Raw genomic sequence first — 18,557 nt, 5'->3', positions numbered from 1 at the left:
CTCAGTTATATTCAGCAGGTTTTCCTCGTTTTCCAGTCCATAGTACTTAATTACAAATATATTTTCTTTAAATAATGGTAGAAAGTAACCGTTAAAAAATGAGAAAAAGAAATAAAAAGTTGAAATATACTACCGTTGATATACGGTGTAGCCTAGAAAGTGCTTTTATGTCATAGAATCCTAAAGAAGAGAACAAATGTTGGTGTATTCTTCTGAATTTATTCTCCTGCTTAGGTTCGCTCAAATCAGCTAAAGGTGTACACCAAAAGTCACTGGACGAGTTGGCCACGCGATCAGAGTTCAACACAGAAAATATCAATCAATAGTACCATCCATTGGAAGGGTGTTGTGCTGTCGGTAAGAGTTTCAACTGTGACTAAACAATCGATGGTTCGAAATCGCCCTAGAGGATACCGAGCCTCTAACACCTCCAGGGTCGACAAGCACAGCGCCTGACTTCATTGAGAAGATAAAAACGCTGATATGAGACATCGGCACGTCCTCGCAGGTCATTTTAAGGCTGCACACACATCGCGTTCATCAAACCTCAAACAATCCTTAATTGAAGCGGAACGAGTGGGCGTATCCCCTACAGAACGTGAACACTGCCGTGAACTTCATCCTCTTATTATTATACCAGTGTGAACGTCCGACTAACGACGAACTTCAGACTTTTCGTGGTTCTCGTTTCGTTCGCCTTCATTGATCAATAAAAGTCAAAATTAGTGGCACTTTCCGCAGATTTTTGATAGAAAATTGGATTTTCTTCTCGCAACGTTTTTTTGTATTCTTTTTTTTTTAAAAGAAGCTTAAGCATTGATGAAAGATTTAGTAATTTTTGTCTTAGAGTGGTCAGTACATCACGTGGAGAATATTCAAACTTGGTTTTATATCTATATTCCTTCGGTACAGATAGGAAACATTATTCCAATTACTAGACGTTCTTAGGGCGGGTGTAGTGTAGCGGTTAGAGGTTCCGCTTCCTGCGCGATCAATCGGAGGTTCGAATCCGTCCTAGTGCTCACCAAGCCTTTCATCCCTCCGTGGTCGATAAATTGGTACCAGACTTGTCTGGGAGGATAAAAACACTGACTTGACACATCGGCTAGCCCCCACAAGTCATTGTATGGACCAGTTACACTCCAATTCAGAATCGTTTGAGGTTTACAGTTCGTAAACCTCAAACGATTCTGAATTGAAGTGAACGTGGGGGCGCATCCCGAGCGGATTGATTAGCGCTAGAAACTTCATCTATTTATTAGACGTTCTTGTCCTTTCTCCAATAATTAACATAGGATGATGAACGAACATGAAGTGACGTGAACGTCATCATTATACTGACAAAGTTAGGGTTCGTTTGTATGCCTGTCTCCAATTTTTGTAGAAAAGACGTTACCGACCTGAAGGAAACATGCAGAGGTGCAAACGTGCGGAGAAATATATAGGGACGCAGCGCAACACACGCAGTTATCACGGTTATCAACAGACTCATTCATTTTTTGCTCGGTACTGCTGAAGCACCAACTGCAGTGCGCTTTTTTTTGCCGTCACACCAAACCAACGTGCAGTTCCCAGTGCTTTCTGCGGTCGGCGCAGCAATTCAACCCCTTAGGACCCATCTCTCTGGAATTCTGTTCCACAAAATGTACATAAACAAGTGACAAACTGAGTTCGTTGTTATATAGCATGACATTGCTTGCTTTTATATCGCCATAACATCAAAACTTCTCTCGCCTTCTTTCCCCACAGCTAACATAGAATGGTGTGATAGTGCTAAATGACACGAAAATCATCATCACACTGATAAAGTCAGAGATCCTACAGCAAAACAAGTAAACAGCTAGCTCCTATTAAAGCGGATATCTGCGTGTAATAAATCGTGTAATCGTGTAATATAATTTCTGAATAAATCGTCTGGTATGGGCGATGAGTGTAACGTAAAAATGAGTGGACACCTTAGTGATTCGCCGGCATGCAACCCTTACCAAGTGATTGTAATGCATTCTGGCGTCGACGCGTTATGACGTCGTCGGACCCAACTTACTGCATTCTACCACTACCGCGCTCATTTAACGTCGGACCATCCTAGCACTGGCGTATTTATCTGACGCTGAATGATCCGTCTCACTCATCTTAGTACTCTCCTGGCGACCAATTAGACGTTGTGCGACTCGTCCAACAATATCTTTCTGTCTTCTGGCGCTGGTACACCACTTCAGCATCGAGGAACTCGTCTTTTGACACCAACCCGCTCATTTGAGTCATGGGATCAGTCATTTCATTTTTCACAACAACATGAAAACTGGAATAGCACGAAATTTGTAATTCTTAACAAAAAAAAAACACAGGCACACACGTAATGAGGCAGCAAACATAATTCACATAGCAAAAATTACCAAAGAAACAAAAGTAAATAGTAAATAAATTACCAAATACACATACATATACACAAACGCATACACATATATATACACATACAGATACACATACACACGGACTAAGCGCGTTATTATATAACATGATCTATTACGTGAAAATCACATCCAGGGTTTTACTGACGTCAGAGAGTGATCGGTGCCGTTGCTATTGCCCTGAGCGATGTATTATTATCGCGGACAGATACTGTGGTTGATCCCCGAAATTGAAGTTTTTGAAGTGAACGGCAAGCGAGCGGTCAGATCTTGCTTTTTCTCATCATTCAAACGTTTAAAGAAAATATCAGGACATTCTAAGCAACATTCTAAAAATTCTTCCGAATGTTTTATGCTGGATTTTGGAGCGAATAGACGTAATTTGTAGTGAATAGGCGTAATTTGTAGATATAATTAGCTCAAATGAGAAAAGAAAATGCTTTTTCATTCTCTTTACCTTCTTTACCGCTAATTATTGCTGTGGAGCTGTATAAAATCTGCATAAATCCAATTTTGTACTTGAACCCATCAAAGTGTACTAAAATGACTGAAAGTTCTTAATGGGTTTTTGGACGTGTTGAAATTCACTCAAATTAATTTGCAACAGATGTGAAGTCACTTCTGTGCTTAGAAATTTCTGGAAGTTCTTTCCGGCTCCACCTTAGATGGTGGAACTGCTTTTGTTTTCTGTGGATAGCATTCCTTCCTCAAGTCCAAATCCATTCCTCACAAGTTTAGCGCTCATTGGTGGACTACAGTAATTCCACCCAGATCTAACAATTTGCCCTTAACGCGCGTTTTGTCATGCATGAGATATTAGGTTTTGACTACATGAAAAATTACACGTTGGAATTACATATGGAAAAAGTAACATTTTAAGAGGGTGAGAGCCACACATTTTCAATAAATCTCTGTAAAGGATAAAGTTTCTGGCGTTAATCAATCCGCTTGGGATGCGCCACGGCTTTCACTTCAATTCAGAATCGTTTGAGGTTTACCGAACGCGTGTTTGGCGAAGACAATGACTTGCGGTGACCAGCCGACGTGTCAAGTCAGTGTTTTTATCCTCCCAGACAAGTCTGGTACCAATTTCTTGACATCGCGGCATGAAAAGTTTGGTTGGCACTAGAGCGGATTCGAACCTTCCATCGATCGTACAGCAACAGCGGAGCCTCTTACAGACTGCGCTACACTAACCATGTAGTTTCCATACAACCAACTTTTTAAAGAAATGACGTTGTAGCAGATGAATGTCTTAGAATTAGAAGTCAGCCGTGATCAGAAATTGGTAACATACTGTTAAGATTGTTGATCTTCCATTACTTGGCGAACAAAATATAAGTGAACAGTTATCTAACTGTAGATAGAGATAGATCCCAATTATGCGGTAGATCCAACCACCAAAAGCGACCTTGTGTCTGCCCTCAGACGCCGATGGAATCAGGGGATGGACTCCCTGTTTCTGCTGTGCCAGGATCGGCTTACAATGCTGCCGTATCTCGTGCGTCGACCCGGCCAAAAGCCTGCAATCAAGTGACTGGGAGGTGCAAGGGGGGCGGTTGGGGTCGCCTTCAACAAATAAGTTCTACCTGCCCACTTCGGGAGAGCGCAACGCTCTTTCAAAACTCATGGGACTAGAGGCTTGCAACCTGCCCATGGGTTTTAAATTTTCATGCAAAACACAGTAATAGAAAAGAGTCTCCTGATTCCGGAGGAAAGCCTGGTACGGTAGCGCCAGGAAAAACGGGGTTGCAAGATTCATGTAAGCTACCGAAACGGAAAAGGACTAGGATGACGATCTGTACTTACAACCCCCGAACGCTTGCATCGGATGCGGCCATTGAAGATTTGATGATGCAAGCCAGGAAATTTAAGTACGATGTCATCGGACTGACGGAGACGAGGCGGTGCCACCTACTGAACGCCGTGTATGACACTGGAGAAGAACTGTTCTTAAGACCCAAATACTACGGTATGTTCTAAGCTTATCCACAACTTCTACTACTACTATTTTACATGCCCTATTGGGAATTGTGAATACTAGAACATATATCATGCTTTATGGATGCAATTACGTAGGCGGCGATATGTCTCAGCTGACCATTTGTCTTTTATGAGAATTTCCAGGAAGGAATAAATATGCGATTGTGAACTACTGGCGCACGAATTAGAATAGGAACAGCCTCATCATACAAAGAGTGGAATGGGGGGAGGGGGCGACGATGAACTTTGGAGCTCCTTAACCAAAAAAAAACCGTTGCTAGATGGACGAAAGTGATCTTGTCACAATGTGTACAAGAGAGTTTAAGCAGATCACATTGCAATTTGATTAGAAGGATCTACAGTATCCTAGGAAAGTATATATTTTTTGTTGCAGGTATTATCACGGGAGTTATCTCTGATTCGTTTTCCTCACACTATTTCGTCCAGTTATCTACGTATTAATGCTGTTTTAAAGGTATCCAGCACAGGAAACTTCCCAAAATGTTTCTGCAATAATTACTTAGCGAGTTTCCCCATTTTCATACATTTTCCCTCATTTCTTATCTTTTTTTACTTCTATTTAAAGGCATCACTCCACGAATCTGAGGTGGAACGGATTTAAGGTGGTGTATTCGAATACGGGATCGTAGATCATGGAGAAGGGGGTGATTCCATCCATTTCTTCCTAATTGCCGTAAAAACGGCCCGGAAGATGCGGCGTGTGCACAAGGCTGGTGCGCTCCAATCGAACTCGTTGTAGAAAATAGCGCGCCGGAACACTCGAAGCCGTATCCTACGGGTCGTTTTTTACGCCAATTATGAAGAAATGGAAGAAATCACATCCCTCTCCACAATCTACGATTCCATATACGAATACTCCACCTAAAATCCGTACCACCTCAGATTCGTGGGGTGATGCCTTTAAGTTCTATAATGAAGGCTAGCTTGATAAAACTTCTATGATTTTTTTTCTGACGATTTAACGGATTTGCGTGAAATCCGAGACGAAGTGTCGTCTCGCAGCTTTGCTTCCTCGCTCAATTTTGCAAAGATGAAAATGCTAACGGGTATTTTTCTTTTATAATTAAGGTGAGCTGGAAGGGAGAGGAAAATTTCCTAAACATTCTCATGAAATCTTGGAAATTTCCACAAATATCGAAGAGCTATCGCACTCAACAGAAATTTCCTTGCAATTTTCTTCAAATTTCGGGAATTTCCATTTCTTTTTTTTTTTTGAGTAAAAAGCTTTAATTCTGGTATGGTATGGGGAGCAATTTGACCACAAATCTCACTGCGAAACTCTTCCTAAATTCTATTTTCAAGTAGTTCAACTTTGTAATTCTTTTCATTTTTCTTTCATTTCTTTCTTTCCTTTTTCTTCCTTTATTTTCTTTTTTAGTTGTCAGATTTTTTAGAGTTTTTTCAATGAGCTAGTTAGTTGATAAGAAGTGGTAGAGATCGAAATTTTTATTACTAATTACTTTTTTTGAAAATTGTTGATGCGAAATAGTTTCTAGAAGCATGACAGGCGAACATAAACATAACAAATAAAAAACATAAAATTTTTATAATATACATTCCGATTTTGGAAATTTTCTTTCCTTTTAGAAATTATATTCTCCCAAACCTTCGTTTGTGACTTCAGATAAAATAATTTATCGAGTTTTCCTGAATATGATCTGTTCTGAAGCCGCCTTCACCCACCATCGCCGCTGCCTGTGCCTGAATTCACGGCTTTGCACATAAAATCTCTGGATGATTGCCTGTGAGGGGAGATTCATATCATTTGATTCCGATCCCAGTCGCCGATCTTTTTTTCAATCGAAAATAAGGAAAGCGAATGCTAAGAGCACCATGTATACCGCATAGGAGCGAAATTGAAGAATGGAGATACTTCCTAGCTACGTTCATATCGTACTTTTCGGAAGGTGTTCATCATTCGACGACGGAAACATTCACTGACAACGGAAATCTCCCGTTCTCGTCGTCGTAGTTTGTCAGTCATGTCGTTCTGTCGTCGGCGGTGAGCCCAACGATGAATTATTCAAGTGTTGTTTGTTTACGACCGCAATCATGCGATGCTTACTCACATATCCATTTTCTAGTGATAGAGATATATTGTGTTCGTCGCATTTATTCATAAATAGTGCACCATCTGAGACCCTTCCGGGAAGAAGCTCACGTGACGGCTGTTTTTACATCCACAATGCAGATTCATGCACTATCCTCGTGCCGATGTTTATTCTCGTATCCTAAAAACGCTCCCGGCTCAAGTTGCCAGGTACGGTCATTTTTGGTGCCGGTCATAGTTTCTGAGACGTACCATTATCCTACGCTATTCTTACCGTAACCCGCTGAAAGGTGACTTTGATAAAAAAAAATGTGGCTGCGATGTCTTCTTCTTGCACCAACGAGATTTTGGTGAGGCATTATTTATGGTCTGACATTTCGACAACTTCAACAACTTTTTCGATTTGGCGCAGTCGGTTGGAGGTTCCGCTCTCTGCACTATTGATCGGAGGTTCGAATCCGCTCCAGTGCTCACCAAGCCTTTCATACCTTCGAGATCGAAAAATTGGTAGCAAATTTGCCTGGGGGATAGAAACATTGACTTAACACATCGGCTAGCCTCCACTAGTCACTTTATAGGGTGGAGAAGCGTTTTCGTAAACCTCAAACGATTCTGAATTGAAGTGAACGCGGTGGCGCATCTGAAGTGGATTAGTCAGACACTTTATCCTTTTTCCTTTTATTTCGACAATATGTTAATCAAAAACCTGGAATGGTTAAAGGATTTTGATACTACGTGTATCCCATCGAATTCCTTCTCATTCCTTACCAAGCCTCGATATCGTTCTAGGTGTTAGGGGTACCCAAGAGTAGTCAATTATTATTAGTGTGGAATGTTCGCTTCAGTCTAGTTTAGAACGTGAATGCATAAAAAAGTGTTCCTTTTTTGTTTTTTTTTTCTGGCAATATTACATCTGGTGGCTTTGGCTCTTGTGACGGTTAAATTCATACATTTTTATTACAACATTGTAAAACAGCGGACTGCACGGTCTCACAGTTCGTATAGATCTCATTCGCCTTGGGTGACAATCTGGAAGAGCGCGGTGATTCATCAGCGTCCCGATCCTCAAACCATTTTTAGTGCTTCGGTAAAGACGAGGTTATTGAAACGTGAGATCACTAATAAAATTCCACTGAAACCTCGTTATCACAACAATAGAAAATAAATCCAGTTCACAATTCCAGAAGCTCCAGAAGAGAGGATTTGAAGGTCGTCGACTGCGATTACCACCTCTGTCTTCTCATTTCAGTACTAGCAACACACTGTTTCTGATTTAAAGGCATCACCCCACGAATCTGGAGTGGTACGGATTTCCGGTGGAGTATTCGTACACGGGATGGGAGACTATGGAGAGGGAAGTGATTCCGTCCATTTCTTCCTGATTGCCGTAAAAACGGCACGGAAGATGCGGCGCCGCACAAGGCTGGCGCGCTATTTTCTACAACGAGTTCGATTGGAGCGTTCCAGCCTTGTGCACCGGGCCGTTTTTACGGCAGTTAGGAAGAAATGGACGGAATCTTCCCCCTCTCCATAATCTATTTACTATCCCGTATACGAATACTCTACCTGAAATCCGTACCACCTCAGATTCGTGGGGTGATCTTTAAGATCCAAGGTTTAAGAAGCCTTTAAGATTTAAGATGCCTTTAAGATCTCCTTGTCCCCTGAAAACTAACTGCTTCAATTTTAAATTCTGGACAAAAAAATTAAAACTGTCTCATAACTGTTCGTTGCCTCATTAGTTGAATTCCCGTCTATAAGCTCAAACTTTGGTTTTTCTTTTGCAATTCTTCTTTCTTAAATTTTTTTTAAACATTAGACCAGTCCTAAGTGTCTCTTCTCCCCAGTTCAGATGACCATGTTAGTTAAATCATACACTTCTACCATTCCCCCATTGAATTTTATATACGAAATAATAAATAAATTAAATAAAAAATAAATAAGTAAATTTGGAATCGCTCCGCATTTTTATCTCAATTTATTCGTTCCGTTCCAACTAAAATTTTCGATTATACCCTCATTTTTCCGAGGGTTTATTAGAATTCGGGGCAATAATAAGATTTTCGATCTTGTTTCACCGTAGTTTTCACGATGAAGTGTTAATGGATCTCATCACATGTTTACTGTTTTTTGTGAGTAATATGATCATTTGGAGAGCTTTGATGCGTGCATCTCAAAAATTAAGCGAGGTGTAGGCGATTAATTGGCAGTTTTTAATAAAGACTAACCGATGTAAACCGATGATCTACATTTGTTTGTTTTCGTATTTACACGAAAAAAAGTGATTTCCATATTATTTGAGTTCTTGAAAAATGCTTGATTGTATAATAGTTTGAAAAATGATAAGCCAGATTTCCGGATAAGCCAAATTTCTTCGTGTGTTTCCTAGAAAAAGTACACAAAAATTTTCTATTTGACCACTTTTCCCTTTTTCGGTTGCTTTTTTCTGCTCGTTTCCTTCAATCTTTGAGTTCTGAGATAAATTTTATTAATTTTCTGTGGTTCTTTTTCTTTGTCTCGTTGGCGGTTGATGTCCCTTTTGAAGGTTGTTCTAAAAAAATCTTTCACGGTCCAAGTTAGTCTTCCGAACAGTTTTGTTTCTACTGATTTTTTTCTTACGTTTTCTAATGTATATATGAGTGTAATGTTAAAAAAATTTTTTAATACTAAGTGAAAATGACCTGCTTACAGCTCTCGAGCTGACTTCTAGAGAAAAAAGAATATCTGCCAGATGAAAAAAAAAATTGAAAGGATTCTTTTATATCAAGAAAACGTTCATGAACCTGGAACAAATCCTTTAAATCCTTTAAACATCTCAAAAAAAATCCGATCATCGAACGTTTGACGCGGGCGCGAGTTGCGACAAATTTATTTATTTATGTATTTATTTGAAAACACTTACAGAAGTGCCATAAAACAAAAAGCACTAGATGGAGCAGAGCTCACTAGAATTTCGCTCAAGTTTAACATAAATTCCTCGACGAGTTTCCGGGAAAAATTTTGGGAATTTTTTCTACAAGCTTGAAATAGTACAAGTATACGGAGGAAGAGGTTGTTCAAGCTCACTTTCCGCTATTGAATCTGATCTTTAAGTACACACTCGGTTAAATTATCACCAAACAAAAAAATGAACGGTTATTTATGTGTTAGTAGCTTCTTTTTTCTCGACTTTTCTCGAAGTTAATATAATTTTTGTATTTCAGTCGAATTTATACATTTGATGCGTAAGAAAACGAAAACTCTGAAGAATCCATATAGGAAATGTCCTGAATGTTTTATTCGCAATAGAATTATAACGACAGCAGCGCAACGTTCCCAAGAGGACCGCTTGCGATGGGTTGTGTCATCTGGCCAAGGCAGCGCCTCGCATAATTGTTTCTTCGTTTCTGCAGCAGCGACTGCTTCGAATCGTATAATTCCTGCTTTATTTTCTCATTTGTAAATTTTTTCTTCTAAAATCCTAGAAAAACTTCCTTATGCTGTTGTTATGTCATAAAAGTGCGACGAATTGTGTATCTGCATTCTAGAAAGGTGCACTTCAGCAGATGTAAGGTTATGGTAAAGGTAAAGGTTCGTATTGCTGATGAACTTTTCCAAAATTCTATAGATGATTTCTGGAAGAGGTTTGAAACGCCCAGTAGAGTAGAAAGGGCTCTATAGTTGTAACCAATGATGAGGACCTACGCGACCGCAGCGCGTCCGCCGAACGCAACAGGTTGTTCGCGCTCCGCACGTCTGACGAACTCACTTGCGCTCACTTCGCTCATTAGCGGTTCATTAGAGATGTGTTGGCTGCACGAGCTTCAGTGAGTGCACGCGGTGAGGTTATGGTGGTCTTGTGATGGGATATGATGTCCCGTTTTTCGATTGCGCATTGAGTTGCGGCACGTGCACAGCACGTGCGCACGTACGTATCACGATAGCGCCTGTAGTATGTAATTAGCGCTCATACGAGGAGGAAAATCCTATAATTTACTGTTTGTTATACAGTTTTATTAGACATTTAATTACAGTAATAATGACAGTGATGATATTTAATAATAATAACGATGATTATTAGATGCACGTGAATTATTGGTGGAATGTTTGTTTTTTTTAGCTCGTCCCATCTGAGAGGTCCCATTCTGCTCAGTTCTACAGTAACCACTTCTGTGTGCACAGAAAAAAATAGGTTTATATCCTGGAATAGCAATCTGAAGCTATCAGTTAGCAAGTAAACTGATTGATTGATACTGAGACGTTAAAATGTATGAAATGGGGGAAAAAAGTGATCATGAATTCCAGATAGGAAAAATTGTGGAAGCTCCTTCCTCTGTTGCGATCAGCTGCATGTCGTTTTCTATTGGATTTTGTGTCCCTGATCAATTCCTCCCTTTTCGAGCTCTAGAGAAGAAATGTAAGAGAATCTAGCTTACTACGGTAATATTCATTTCCTCATTTCCCTGCACCAAAGATCACATATTTCATTAATTGGCTGCCTAACAGCCTATGAACACGAATAATGAACCCCTACTGGATATCCAATATTTGTCAAAGAGATGTTTTCGCATGGCGTTTATGGCGTTTCATCCACGAGTCCGCATTTGCACACATCCCTTGCTCTTTCTTTAATCCTTGACAACGAAATTGCTGCGGTACTCCCGCTGCTAAACTTGTACTCGTACACTACTGGTGAATCAATATTCAACCTTATTTTGAATAGAATCCATTTAAGGCAGAGAAAAAAGAGGAGTGGGATGTGTGTAATTGCGGACTCGAGGAAGCATGAACGCTGCTGACAGTGCTAAAACGAAAATATTTCCCTGCAAGAGGTCTGTAATTACGTGCGTTCTTGAAATTCTTTTGCTAAATTGCAGTCTGCAGTCGCCTAACGCGTTTTTTCTGGGCCCAATTATCCTTAGAACTACCTGTGCGGAGTACGGTATGTTCGCAAATGCAGACAATCTTCGGTGCTCGGGTTGAATGAAACGCGAAAAACAAAAAACAAAAGTAGCTTTTCGAGAACATGTAGCATTTTTCGAAACGCTCAGGAATGCGTTCCGAAAAATCCAGCAATGCAAGGATGTAAAAAGTTCCTCAGTTGCACTGAATATACGTAAATTGATGCACTATGAAGCTTTTGCAGCTAATTGAACACGAAAATGGACGTAAGAAGAGGAAGGAGGCGGAAGAAGGAGTCGACGAATTCTGCAATATTTCCACAAGTCTCGGGTGTCAAAAAAATTTTCCCGATTTTCGTTCCTGCATTTTTTTCTCGTCCCGTTTCTTCTCGTGCTATTCGAGTTTTCGCACGTTAATTTCATAAGTTCTGTCCACGGGGATCCGGGCAACATGCAAACGCTCGCTCAAATTATTTAGATTATCTTCATCCGAGTTTTCTTTCAGCTGATTATGGGAATTCTGCCGCAGAACGAAACGAGCGACTCTCCGGCTATCGCCAACCATTGCAGACGTACGCGACGCGTCCGCGACGCACCCGTTCAACCCTCGGCTAACGAACCCACGAACCATCGCGAACATTAGCAGTTTTGCAAGTTTTTCTTCGGATGGGGTCAGACGTGCCGGAAATGTGCCAACAACAAGGATTTCTAACATTTCTTGTAGTTGAATGTACTGGTGGATCTGTTCCCGCGTTCTCCCTTGTCGCTAATAGCCGAACAGTTTTTTTCCACTCTTAAGATTTAATTCACATATCAGATGCGTATGTGCAGATTTGTTTGCTTATTTGCTGATTTAACTGGAACAGGTTTCTCTTAATCTGAAAGAAAACGAGAAAGAGGCTCCCGCTGTCCGGCACCCATTACGGTTCCACTCAGAACCATGTGCACGCGTTGCATTCGCGGTAAATCATTGCATCATATTCGACAGGCACTTCTAGACTCCACGTTCAGGTCCTGCGACGAAGCACAAGTATCTCCGGGGGCCCCTTTCCACGCTGCTAAATTTGAATACTTTTTTTAACAACAGTGTGTCACAAAACTTTCGTCGTTTAGATCATTCGAGGACAGAATAAAGTCTGGATTGTAGATTACAAGTATGAGCATTTTCACACTAAGTTTCCACTAGTCGTTCTTGTAAGAAGCGTGGGAAACGACCATAGTTCCAACGAGTTACGTTAGGACGCGTCTCTTAGGGGAGCGATCGAAAATCAATAATTTTTCCCTAGCAGCCTATACAAGTGAAACCAACGACGTATGGTAGTAGTAGAGAAAAGGAGCGTGTCCGGGGGTGGGGGGGAAGGGGGAGCTGCGTTCTAACGTGCCTCGTAGGAGTTAAGTCGCTTTCCCACGGCGTTTTTCAGGACGCAGGACGAGGAATTAAGCTAGGCCATGCTCATACTCATCGTCTACACTTCGTATTCTACATTGTCCACGAAAGATCCATGTATCGAAAATTTCATGGAACGCGCTGCTTTTCGGACGCGGTTCATGCGCTCATTGTTTGTTAGTGGCGAAGAATTCTTTTCGCATTGCGTTTGACAAAAAGTTAGACAGCGACAATGACAATGGGTGCATTTATCCATGTTGTTTATTAGCTAGCAACATAATTTTGTACCATGAAAAATCAATTAAAGCTTGGACCAATTCCCTTCCCCCCTTTTTTTTGGTTGCACGTATTAAAAGTTAGGATGTTATACGTCAGCAGAACATCTTATCTCAGTCTCATTCATCTTCTTCTCGAATTTTCCGACAACCCGTCAGAACTTTTATTCAAAAAGAATCTAGAAGCTGAAGAACATCTCATTCGTTCTTCTTTTTCTCGATTCGAGTGAATGTTGTCCGTTAAATGAATTGTACGAGACATCTGCGTCCATCATATTCGTACATTTCCGCTCATAGTCTGGATTTTCAGGACCGTGGTGGATATAATTTCTATATGCATCCAAGCGATTTAGTGTTTTTGCGATTTGGCGAGTTTAGAGTATCCAGTTTTCGTCAACTTTTCCATCTGTGAATAATGTTCTCATCTTTTTCCTCTTCTCATTTCTTTCATCCTTTATCTCGGGAAGATTGACAAGTGTAAGAAGGTTTTGCCGGATATGTCAAACAAACGTCTATTACTGGCAGAAATACCGATGGCAGAGATATGAAATATGGAGACGGAGGGGCTGAGAATAAGAAAATCGGATTTTTAATCCTAGAGATCGATTGGTGCGAATATGGCCGAGTTCCCGTTAGCATCGATGAGCTCGTAGGAATAAAATCATTAGAAATAAATGAAAGTAAACAAGAAAAATAAATACACTTTTGATGTACCTAGGCGGCTAAGCGTCTATGAGGTCATTAGAGTAAGATCAATATTTTTTGATCTACTTACGCGACTAGTATTAGGTTCAGTTGAAAATTAACGAGCGATGGCATTGAAACGGTGAACGATATTGATTTGCTGCAGGATCATGACATGATTAGGTTCTGGAACGTGGCCATAGATAGGTTTTTGTGAGAGAAATGAGTGTGAAAGAATTCAAGAAAGGAAAGAAAGGAAAGGAAAGAAATAAAAGAAAGAAAAAGACTTCTCCTCTTAGTCTTATTCAAAAAAAAGAAAAAAAAGAAAAAAAAAGAAAAAAAAAAGAAAAAAACTCTGCGGAACCGTCTCCGATTTCCGAATCTCCGATCCGGCCGGATTTTCCCCTTCCATACGGATTACTCTAGACCATAGATAGGTTAAACGTCCTCACAGCTCAGTATCCAGAATTCTCCACTCCCGTTTCCGCTACGAATTTCCGCGATTACTTAGTCATGTCATGTTCTAGCAGTATAGACATCAATCATTCGTATTCGTAATGCCATTACACGCTAATTTTCAACGACAGCTTGGGAATTTGTGGGATTTTCGGGAAGCGAATGTGTTTTTTTGCGTTCTCTCTCAATCCTACATAACTGCGCTTGGTCACATTTCAGAAAAATTATATTGAACCTGTTGCCGCGAAAATTTTCCAAAAAATTAGTTCAGCTCTTTTTGTTCTTTTATTTTTCTGCATTACATTTTACACTTGCATTTTTCTGCATCCAACAAAAAATCCCTTAAAAATTAGAAAATTTAATTTCTAGAAAACTTATAGAAATGTGATTAGGAACTAGATTAAAAAATTTCATTTAGAACTTTGAATTAAAGAAGTAAGTTGCTAAGGCGTCGATAGTTACATTTATTTTTTTTGAGAAATATTCGATTTTTCAATGTTACTGTTTTCTAAAGTTTTTCCCTTTTCCTTTCCTGGCTCCATTTTCGATGGTCTGTCCATGTTTTTTTATATCTTGCATATTATCCATAGAATAAAAATTCGTTGTAGGATTGAATAAAATTAAATTCCTTCGGTGTGCTTATGGCTCTAGCGTTCCTTTGCCATCCGCAGCTAGGCAAATCCAGAAAAAATTATGTGAAAGTATTTTTTGAAGAAGAAATTTTAGTATTTATATAATTTTTCAACTTCGGGAACTTGACGTCCCTTTATCCACATCTTCTTAAAGAGATACTTATCTTTCATGCTCTTTGTTGTGGAATTCGATTATTCTGGAATTCATTTCGTCAACAAAGGCGGCAGATCCACAAAGGAATGGCTCAGAATGGGTTTTGCGCCCATTCTTCCACTAGATTATGATTTAGGGTGTCCAGAAATTTCCTACTTGCTTGGAATTACCTCAGATTTCAAACGGTGCTTTTCTTTTGTATAAACATAGCTTGTAGAAATCCGTAAAGATTTTTTTCTCCAGTTTAATCTCCTTGTTGTTTATAGTAATCAGTGAGTTTTATTTAGAAATTTCTTTTAAAATTTCCTTTTCTTTTCTTTTCTTTTCAATTTTTCACTTTCAATTCTTTTTCAATCTTCAATTTCAATTTTTTTTCAATTTTTTTAAAAATTTCTTTTCTTTTAAAATTTCTAATTTCTTGATAGTAAGTATGCTTATAGTAAATAATCCTAATTCCTGGTTGCTTAGCGCAAACTTTATGAGATTTCGTGAAAAAACTCTAGCTACAGGAAAATTAGCGGAGAAAATTAAGTGAATTCTACGACCGATTATGGAGAACTTCTGGATAATCCATAGTAATCATGTTTTAAGCGAAATTAGTCCTTGATTTGAGTAATAAGGTGTTATGAGTGTTAAAATTTTTAGGATAATTTGCTATTTCTGCCACCACTATGCACTGCTGCTCTATTTTCGCATTTTGCAAAATCATGGACTCCTTTGAAGAAGCGTGCGAAATTCTCGATTCGGTTCAGTTTTCGCACGCTTACAGGATTTCATTGTTTTTGACGGATTGAATTTCTTTCACATGCAAAACAATCCCCTATCGCTTTTCTAATCCATTTAAATCTTTTTCGATTTTTTGTGCCTCTCTTTTCTGGAATAGGAGTTGGAGTAATTTTGTTCCTTATTTTTCTACTCCGCCTAATTACTTCTTTTCTCTACATATTTCTTCATAGTCGCTCTTCCCTCGTTTTTCCTTTGAGGATTTGACTTTGGCCACTTGTTTATTTGCTTGATTTTTATTAATTATTATTATTTATTTTTTGCTGGATTTTCTTCAAAAGTTTGCTACGTTACTATATTATAGTACATTTTATGATATAATATTAATTAGTAGCGATGATAGTTGAATACAAAATTGAAACATATAATATTATTATATTATTATAATGTTATTGAAATATTATTAACATAAATTATAATAGCATGTAATATCATATACCATTGATTTATGGTGTTTAAGCATTCATTCATTCATTCGTTCATTCATTCACTCATTCATTCATTCATTCATTCATCCGTTCATTCATTCACTCGCTCATTTTTTCATATTCTCAAAATTCACTTTTCTTCTCTTTTATCTTCTTTATTCTGGATGTTTGAGCATTCATTCATTCACTCATCCATTCATTCGCTCATTCGCTCATTTTGTGGTTCATAGTCGCATAAGTCAGACCTTTTCTTCTCGTTTTCCCGCTTGTTTCTGGAACTAAGGGCACCATCCTCGTATAGATTTTTTCAACAAAATTGAATGGTGGAGACATAGATAGAGTGCAGCCTAGGACACGCTCAAACGCGGAAAAAAAGAGCACTTAACAAATTTTCCGGATTAATTAAGTTTCGGAGTGCCAACAAATCCTTAATCTTTCTCTACATACATAGATACATATATACATACATACGGGGCGGGTGTGGTGTAGCGGTTAGAGGTTCCGCTTCCTGCACGATCAATCGGAGGTTCGAGTCCGCTCTAGTGCTCACCAAGCCTTTCATTCCTCCGGGGTCAAAACACCACTAGCAGCAGACCTATCTGGGACGATAAAAACTCTGAGTTGACTCAGCCCCACAGGGCATTTTAGAGGCTGGACTCGCGTTCGTAAATCTCAAACGATTCTGAATTGAAGTGAACGTGGGGGCGCATCCTAAGCGGATTGATTAACGCCAGAAACTTTAAAGTAACTTTTATACATATATACATACATACAGACAGATAGACAGAGACACACACACACAAACAGAACCACCGCTAGCTTCGACAAAGAGCTCCTACATCACCTCCACCACAGGCGGTGGTGCTCGATCGCTCCGAAGTCACTTCAGCGCTGAACAATACCCCCGGCGCCCATATTTAGTGGTTAACTCGTTCCTTACTGCTTCCCCCCTATTGCTGCCAGGCGTTCATTAATCCATCACTTCGTTCCTAGCCCCTGTCTTGTCCAGAGGAAATTGTTCAACGATTTATAGCACAACAATTACATCAAGCGGGATTCTTATTTGTTTTCTTTTTCTTTCTTTCCAATTCGTTTCTCTATCCATATTTTTTCTTCGATTTTTAATCCGAAACGCTGATGAAATTGTTCGGCGGAAATGCCAATGAAATTTCTTCGTGAAGCACTTAGAGATGTCTAACAAGAAATACGGAACAAGCAGAATATTCTTGGATGAATTTGAACCGGAGATTTACGGTTACTTTTTAAAAAGTGAATTTTTCAAAAATAGAAAAAAAAAACAATTTTTCAGAAATAGAAGAAAAGGATTTTTTGTCTGTCGTTTTTTTTTCTCATTGTGAATACATTGAAATCAATCTCTTGTTAGCTATTAGCCGTTCTCTGATTTTCGCTTTTTTTTAAAATTTTCATTCCTTCATATTTCCTCATTTTTCATTCATCCTTTATTGAAGAATGATTCAGTTAAGGCGATTATCCGAATAAAATTCCAAACGTCATTCGAAGGCTTTAAACTCATCAACTATCCACACATCCTTACTTTTTTTTCTAGTTCTGTTTGTTTTCCGAACTTCTTTTCGCATCTTTACATCTTCTTCTTTGTGCTATCCTCATTCTTCTCTCTCTTCCTCTCTCTCTCTCTCTGGCACTCGAATTCGCTTATGCTCCCATTTCACACTTTCGTTTCTTCCTGCTCGCTTTTCGCACTCGGCATAAAGCACTTCAATATCGGCGGCGCAAAGGTTTTGCAGCTTCCTCTTTACAAACTCGTGAACGCCCCCTAAAACTTCTTCCTTTATGTTCAATAATTCGTTAAATACAATTCATACTTCCTCCTCTTCCTTCTATTATTTCTACCTTTCTTATCCATTTGTCGAAATTGCTCTTTTTCCCTTTCTATTCATGCTTTTATTTTTATTATTTATTTTTTTGTTATTTATTTTTGTGAGTAAGTTCCAAGTCCGACCTTCTTCGAATCTTGGCATCGTGGCGTTTGATTGTGTACTACTTTTTTTTTAAACAGAACCAAGATTGTTATTGAACGCTAGCCAGAATAAAGATCAATAACAATTTTGGATTCATTTATTTTTTGTTTTTTATTTTATTTTCGGTTGCGTTTGTTTCGACTCTTAGTTTTTTCTCTCTCTCCCTCTTAGATAAGCTCTACTTCCTTTTTTTTTAAATTTTTTTTTTCAAAACGTTCCATAGAATTACGAAAGAAAATATACGCCTAAGCGTTTAATAATGGTTTTTTTTTTGTTCGCGCTTGAATTTTGAATATGAATTTACAAAAAGCACTCGATGACTGTGAAAACGTGGAGCTACCTAGAAAACCACTATTAAAAATTAAGAAAAAATTAAGAAATTAATAAAACTTTAAGTGGAATTTTTCATGTTG

This window comes from Necator americanus, chromosome I, assembly GCF_031761385.1.
Source record: "Necator americanus strain Aroian chromosome I, whole genome shotgun sequence".
In the NCBI taxonomy this organism is placed as follows: Eukaryota; Metazoa; Nematoda; class Chromadorea; order Rhabditida; family Ancylostomatidae; genus Necator; species Necator americanus.
The sequence above is the reverse complement of the archived record's forward strand: the minus strand, read 5'-3'. Positions refer to the sequence as shown.